Below are 7,737 nucleotides of genomic sequence, written 5' to 3' on the forward strand. Positions count from 1 at the left end.
TGCGCTTGAGGGGAAACTGGAATATGTAAACCAGCAAATTTTGTAAACTAGTATAAATCAAGATTTTCATTCAGTTTTTTGCAAATCTAACCCTGCATATGCATTCAGCGTGGTCTATTTGCTTGAAATCGACTAATGGATCAACATAATCGGATCAAGAAATGTGATTTTGTATGCTTGAATATTTCAAGCCTTAAAATATCCCTCTTATACATCGTAATAGATGATCCAACAAAGCAAATAATGCAAACCAATAGTCTAGAGGATAAAAGTATCCAACCATCCGAGTCATAGTAATCATTCTCGTCCTAGTGAAGAGTGATTAACCAGGACAAGAATCAGTCAACCTCTTCATGCAAACTCATCGCCAAATCATGATTAATAGGCAAACTCATAATTCATAAATCATGAATATCACATTAAAAACTATAAACAACTAAAATTGTAAAATATAAATAAATAAAAGCTTATCTAACTATGCCCTAAAAATCGGTGGCATGTTAATGTCTTAATTATACGATAAAATTATGTCAAAATTATGCTACCTTTGAATATACCATTTAAAGGCAGTATCTCTTTTTATCGATTAAATATGAAGAATAATATTTTTTTAATTATGAATAAACTTCATATCACCTTTTTTTAATCTCTCTCTCTCTCTCTCTCTCTCTCTCTCTCTCTCTCTCTCTCAACCCCGGCAATCGATTCTCTTAACATAACAACGATACATCGTCTTTAAATATTCACCAGTTTTATAAGCAAGTTGGGGACTCAACAATTTTCACAGAAAATCAGAGTTTCCACATCAGTGGAAAAGAAAATCAAGGTTCATTGGCAATTTAGCAGAAGAATTGCCAATCTCAGCTACACCGAGCCGAACATGCCTTTTTTCTAATGAAAAAAAAATCCATTGAAAGGAAAAATTCCAACGGGGCTCCGGTTCTCTGGTAGGAGCAGTGAGTGCACGTCACCTTGTGTTGGGCAAGTTAAAATCCCAATGGTATAGTTGTATAACTGGATCAGCTTAACCCCAGCTTGCCTATCAAAAAAAAAGGCAGATCATGAGGCGAACAAATCATCCCAAAAGCCCATAACACAGGTGAGTGTTCACCAAGGATCTTGAAAGTTGATTCACAAGATATCACCAGCCAATCCTATCAAACTTCTTAATTTCCTTGCTCATATATTACATGCTGTTGGGTTTTTTTTACTTGGAGAAACCGCCCCAGCTGCAGAGACCTAGCAGCACGGGCTCAGCCTGCGGTCGTTGTCTATGTTAACATAAAACTCTGAGAGCTTACCCCTCTTCCCCAAGAGTCGCCTTGCGGTTGGTTGTTATGCCAGCCATTTTCATGTAGGGCTACAGGCCACCAAGCTAGTGGAGCACTGTGGGGGTGATGGGTGTTTCCCACATTACTCATATTCTATTTGTTGAAGGGTCACTCCCCTCCTTTTGAGAGCGTTTTGTATTATTATTATTATTATTATTGTTATGATTCAATGAGTCTGTGCCCCCCACACTCCCAACAAGAGAGAGAGAGAGAGAGAGAGAGAGAGAGAGAGAAAAGCAGAAGAAGAAAACGACAGTCGAGATGATGAAGCTCATTAAAAGCTAGCTAACAAGGCACCAATATTGTATGCAACCGAGCGTATACGAAAGGTAGCTCAGCATCATTTATCACATACAAAGAAAGTGAAAAGTGTGGACAGAAAAGTGGAAAAAGTTTCGAAGCTTTTTTGCTCACAACCAACTTCACGAATCCATTCCCAATAATTTCGGTGACTTTTTGGAAAGGTATCAGAGACGGTGCCTCAATTGTTTTAGAATTTATTTATCACCTTATAAAGCCATGGGAAATTGCCAGGGCAATTGAAAATCACCTTACAATCCAACAGAGAATTGATGAAAATTGCATGATGTTACTTTATTATATAATGATTTGAGTGACTACCATAACAGTAACCCCTGCTTTAAAATAACAGTATCTTCTTAGAAGATCCGGCTTTTAATGTTCAGGATATGATGTTTCATCACCTCTGCACTATGAAAAAAGTTATGATCCTTATGTTTTGGGGACGAGATGGGATCAGGTTAGAGTGAGCTCTGACGGTTGATCTCAAGATGAACTGCATCCAAACCTGTACAAATAATATGCCAATCACTTGGATGGGCCTCACTCTTTTCCCCGATGTAGTTCGTGTTTTGGATGGACGGCATCTGAATGGTCTAAAATGAACGGGTCACAATGAGTCGAGCTGGAAAATCTTTCATTTTTTTTTTTAGATAACCAGCAGAGGTGCCTCTGGCCTGATCCTCTCTCTTTGGGGACAAGGAGGTAAGTGTGTTTCCCCATGTAGCAACCGGTAACTATGAACAAGAAAACTGAAACTAGGAGTAGGTATCTTAATCTCAAACAAAGAGCAAACACATAGGTGGACGGATTAATTGGCCAACACTGTAAGCCTTGGGAGTTTGTAGGATTTTATTTTATTTTATTTTATAAAAATTTGACCATTCTTGGCAAAAAATCCAGTGTTATTTTATTGATATAATAAAACAGAGGACGTTTAAAACAATTTTTTACTTGACTAATTTACAGTCAGCTAAAGGATCAAATAGCCAAAAGCAGATGGGGAGAAGAAACTCAAGCAGTTCAATGTAATAACAAAAAGGTTTAGGCAAATTTAGATTAAAATAGCCAAAAGCAACTTGTTCTTCCCCTTGGTATTTATTTGTATTTCCTAATATTTTCTCAATAAAAATAAAAAAAACTAGGGTTTCCTAACATCAAAGGAAATGCTTATTGTTTTGCACTTATCACTGTCTCAAAGTTCAAAACCTTAAGTTTGTACCCTTGAAGAAAACTTGATTAAGCTAATTGAGCTCCATATTGGTATATAGTTTGATACACAGGTGTATTGCAGCACAATTGGTTCAAACACGGGACATCAACCTTTTGTAGGTAACGTACATGGACCACCTAGGTTCGGCCAGGTGCCCTACATGGCTGGGTGCATCTTGTCACTGTCACCCTCATAAGCATGACAAAGGCCACGTAAGACAGTAAGTAGGGATGTCAACGGGTCAGATTTGGATGGAAACAGATAAAACCAAATTGGATCCAACCTTTGGATCCAACCTAATCTGATTCAGAGTAGGATGGAAAAGGATAAAACCAAATCTGGATCCGACTAATCTAAAACCCGATATTTACACTTCATTAGATTCAGATACAGATTTCAACAAAAAAATCAATGCTGAATCTGACTAATCGGATTTGGATTCAGGTCGGATATCGGGTTACATTCGACCTGTTGACATCCCTAACAGTAAGGTTACACAATTTGGTTCTGGATACAGATTTCAATACATTAGGGCTTGTTCCAGATGGATAATGGGGTAGCCCGTAACCCAGCCCATCTTGGCCAGGCTTCGGTTTAGTCTTTGAACTTGAACCCGACCATAACCAGACCTTGGCCTGGCTCGGATTTTGGCAGGCTGGACACTGGTAGGCCCGACCCATTCAAGTCCGTCCAGAAACCGGGCTGGGGCCGTTGTCCGGCCCTGAAGGAGTGAAAAAATTGGAAACTTGAAAATATTCAAGGAGGGCAGGTGTAGAAAATTTTCACTAGTGATTCTTCAAATCTTACTGCCATGGACTCCCTTTTTTTTTTTTCAACCAAGTTTGAATACATACATCCTTCTGGCTGATGTCCTGCTCCCCCAACCATCATTTCATTCAAAGTGAAAAGTTTGAATCTCCTTTTCCTTGAGCCAAAGTCAAGGTAAATTGTGTCAATTACCAAACACTAAATTTTGTCAATTTTCTATCTCTTGGATTCTTGGTGAAGCGTGTGATGCTTTTCAAAGCTACCAACTTTGTCTTTTTTTTACTAGGAGAAACTGCTCCAGGCGCAAAGACCTAGTCGTGCTGGCTCAACCTGCCTATCTTTGTCTGTTCATGTCAGCGTAAGACTCCGAGGGTTTACCCCTCAACCCTAAGGAGTCGCCAAGCTTCAGCTTACGCATGGGGGTGACGCCCATGGGATTTGAACCTAGACTGCTCGTCAAACGATCTAGGCTCCATCCCACTACACCAAACTCCTTGAGTCTACCAACTTTGTCTTTGTGGTAAAGAAAATAAGCAACCTAACCTTATCCTCAAATGGTTACTTTTAGAGACACCTCAGGTTGTCACCTGGTAAAAGCTAATTACTTTTTGGTTATCTAATGGGCTACTTCTTCTCACCTTCTCCATGATTTTGACATATACATTGGAAAAAAAATTATTTAAAATACCAAATCATACTTAGCATACTCCTCAAAACAATGGAAAGCAGATCAGGTGAAATCACATTGCTCACTTTGAGTGTACTGCTGCATCTGACTGCCTTCCATCTCTAGGGTACAACCTGTCAGCTTTGTTGCTCAAGAGAAGTTGGAGTGCCCTTCAGGTTCAGTGGCGCACCAAAGTGTGCAATGTGATCGCACCTGATCTACAGTGGAATTTGAACCTGAGGCCCTTGGGTCATAATACTGCAGCTTAACCATCCAACTATCTTATTTGACCTGCTATTAAGCATGTGATTACCCTTATCAAAAGTTTTAGAGAACCAGAAGCACTGATCCCACCGTTTTGATTAAGTTTGTGAACTGAAAAGTCTCTATTAGTAGGATAAAAATGTTCTTTGGAGGGAAAAAAAATGTTAAAGTTCATCAACTTGGTTAATGACTGTAGCAATTGTGAACTCATACATTTTCATATTGTGTGTAGGGATGAAAGTGGATCGGTGCGGAGTGGGGGACAAGGTCTCTGTTAGGTGTAAGAAAGAAAGAAAGAGAGAATTCAAAGGAGAAATTGGGCTGTTTTGGAGAAGGTGGTCTTGATGAGGTGGAATAGTCCCACATTGCTTGTGTTTGAGTTTTTTGTGTGCTTTATAAGCCACTTGTGAATTCGTACAGTTGTTCTTGAGAACAAGAGAGTGGGATGACCACCACACACGTGCGTGTCGTGCCGAGCCGAGCTCGGGTTCCGGGTAATTGGCCCTTTATATATCCCCATTTCATGTCCTCCATCCCCAGTCCAAACGGGCCAGGCCCCATTTTCCACGGTCCACAACTGTGCATACTATATAGTTTGATTCCTATTAAACAGACCATGCTCAACACATCTATTGAGTAATTAGGTTGAATTTATCCAGCTTGCAACTATGGTTTTAATTTCTAACACGATATGATGTGTATACAGATAGGGATGTAAATGGTTTTAAGCTAATCGAATCCGGGTTTGGTTTTATATTTTTCCATCCGAATAAGCCGAATCTGATTAAGCCAAAACCGGTCTTCGTAATGCCTAGATCCGGCCCGAATCCGAATCCTGAACCTTTTGCATCCCTATATACAGCTCGGTAGGTACAACAGACAGTTTACCAACCTTTATTTAAACTTCTATATTCATTTAAATTAGATGTGTTAACTTTTGTTCAAAATATAGTATTCAAGGACACGTTGGTTGCTTAGCAAGTTTGCAAATATTTATCAAGCCTATATAGCACAGGCAAAGAAACATAGGGGGAGAAACTTGGAGATATCATGCCTAATTTATTTGAATATTGATTATTGTATGCGTGCATAAGGTATGCCACATTGACCTAAAAATGCGCAGGTCAGATCAGATCAGATCTGCACCCAACTGTTCATCTGGATCTTGATCCAACACAATCAAATGGATCCACACATTTGTTCAATTGTGCCTAAGGTTTTGCTTTAAGTTATTATGAAGTAGTTAATTTTTTATTTTTTGTATTATTAAAAAATTAATAAATAACTAAAGCACACCAGGTCGGCCCAAACTTGGCCCACATATATAACGGGTCGAGTTTTGGCTCAGTACCTAATGGGCTCAGGCCTAAAACCTTTGTCCAAACCCGACCCATGGCGGGCCAGGTTGGCTTGGCTCATCCCGGCCTCACCCCTAACCCCAGCTTTCTTTGTCAAAAAAAAAAATCTGGCTATGCCCGTTTTTTTAGTCACTTTTTAAACTCTCCTAGCTACATATTTCCATTCCGTTTGATGAATTTGGGTGGCTCAAGGCAATTGGGTTTTGGCTATTCTCTGCATGGTCCCTTTTTATTTGAAAATAAAAATTGGCTTTCTCTTTTAACGCCAAAGGAACGTTTGTTTAAGTCCTATGAGTAATTCTTTCAAACAAATAGAAGATTGATTTTCATTGGATCCATTCTCTCACATCAAAACAAAGGTGAGAGGATGGGACTTAAGAAAGCCAACCAGAACCTGCAGATTGGAAGGGGCCCCTTGTGATTCTGATTTATACGATTCCAAATCACATTTGATTTGGCCAGCAATGCACATTTACCCTAGATATAAATCAAACATAGGATTTATTTTCTGAAGTCAATGAGAAAATAGATTTCAGTCAAAGTGATTTTATGGGTTAGAAGCTAGTCACACCTACCCCCAAGTGACCTTGATTGCCATGAAGTTTTTATCACCCACAATTATATTCAAGCTACTTGGGTTATGATTTAATGTTAAATTTAGTTAATATAATATATTATTTAGTTTTTGAGATTAGTTGAACGAATATCTCATATTATAAAACAAACATAACAAGTTTAAATGCAACTTCTCTCATAAATGTCAAACGAATAGAGGATACTAATTCAAATGGTTCTAAATATTACGGTTCATTTCATATGAGATTCATTTGCACATGTGAAAAAATGAATCCTTCACGTTTGAAAGCAAGAAAAACTTTCATAAAAAAAAAAGAAAATTTTGCCTATGAGAAGTTCTGATATGATAATATTTTTAAAATGAAAGATTTTCACTTGTTCGTAGGTATGAGAAAAATAAAATGGAAAAGAGGCATGGCTGAGAAGAGAAGAGAGAGGAGGAGGGAGGAAGAGACACTGAGGAGGAAAGGGAGAGAGGGCACCCATGAACCTAGGGCACACCAACGACAACCGAGATGCCATTGAAGACGGTGGAATTCATGACGGTGATGACCTGATCAACCAAGGATCAAACGGCGACATCGAGGAGAACACGGGAGGATGATAGGGACGGGAAGACGACGGCGAGCGATTCTTGGATCATCTGAAGGAGCTGCTGGGGAGTGGGGGGGGCAACGGGGAGAAGGGATCGGAGGGGTCACAGGTAGGGGTGTCAATGGGTCGGGTTTACCCCGACCAAACCCTATAGGGTCCAGGTATGGTGATAAATAAGAAGACCCGATTAAGGCTCAGGTGCGGACCGAAGGTCCGATTAATATATGGATCCAGGTATAGTTTGTGAAATTCTATATCATATGCAGAATTGACCTGAGTTCTAGGGGTGGCAATCGGGTCGGGTCGGCGGGTTAGGTTAACGGGTTGGCGGGTCAGAATACCTCAACACGAACATGACCCGTTTATTAAACAGGTCAGATGTGGCAAACATGAACACGACCCATTTATTAAACGGGTAACCCGACACGATTAACCCGTTTAATAAACAGGTCGGGTCAACACAACAGGATTACACAATATGATGACCCATTTATTAAACGGGGCAACCCGATAACATAGACACAATCACCGACCCAAATAACATGTCTAACCCGAATAACACAATTAGAAACACACAAAAAAAAATACATATTATGCTTTTTTTTTGCAAATGTCAATATGGAATTGTACTACCAACATTAACATGAAACATCAACATAAACTCAT

This window comes from Nuphar pumila, chromosome 10 (assembly GCF_984573655.1).
Source record: "Nuphar pumila chromosome 10, dmNupPumi1.hap1.1, whole genome shotgun sequence".
Classification (NCBI taxonomy): Eukaryota; Viridiplantae; Streptophyta; class Magnoliopsida; order Nymphaeales; family Nymphaeaceae; genus Nuphar; species Nuphar pumila.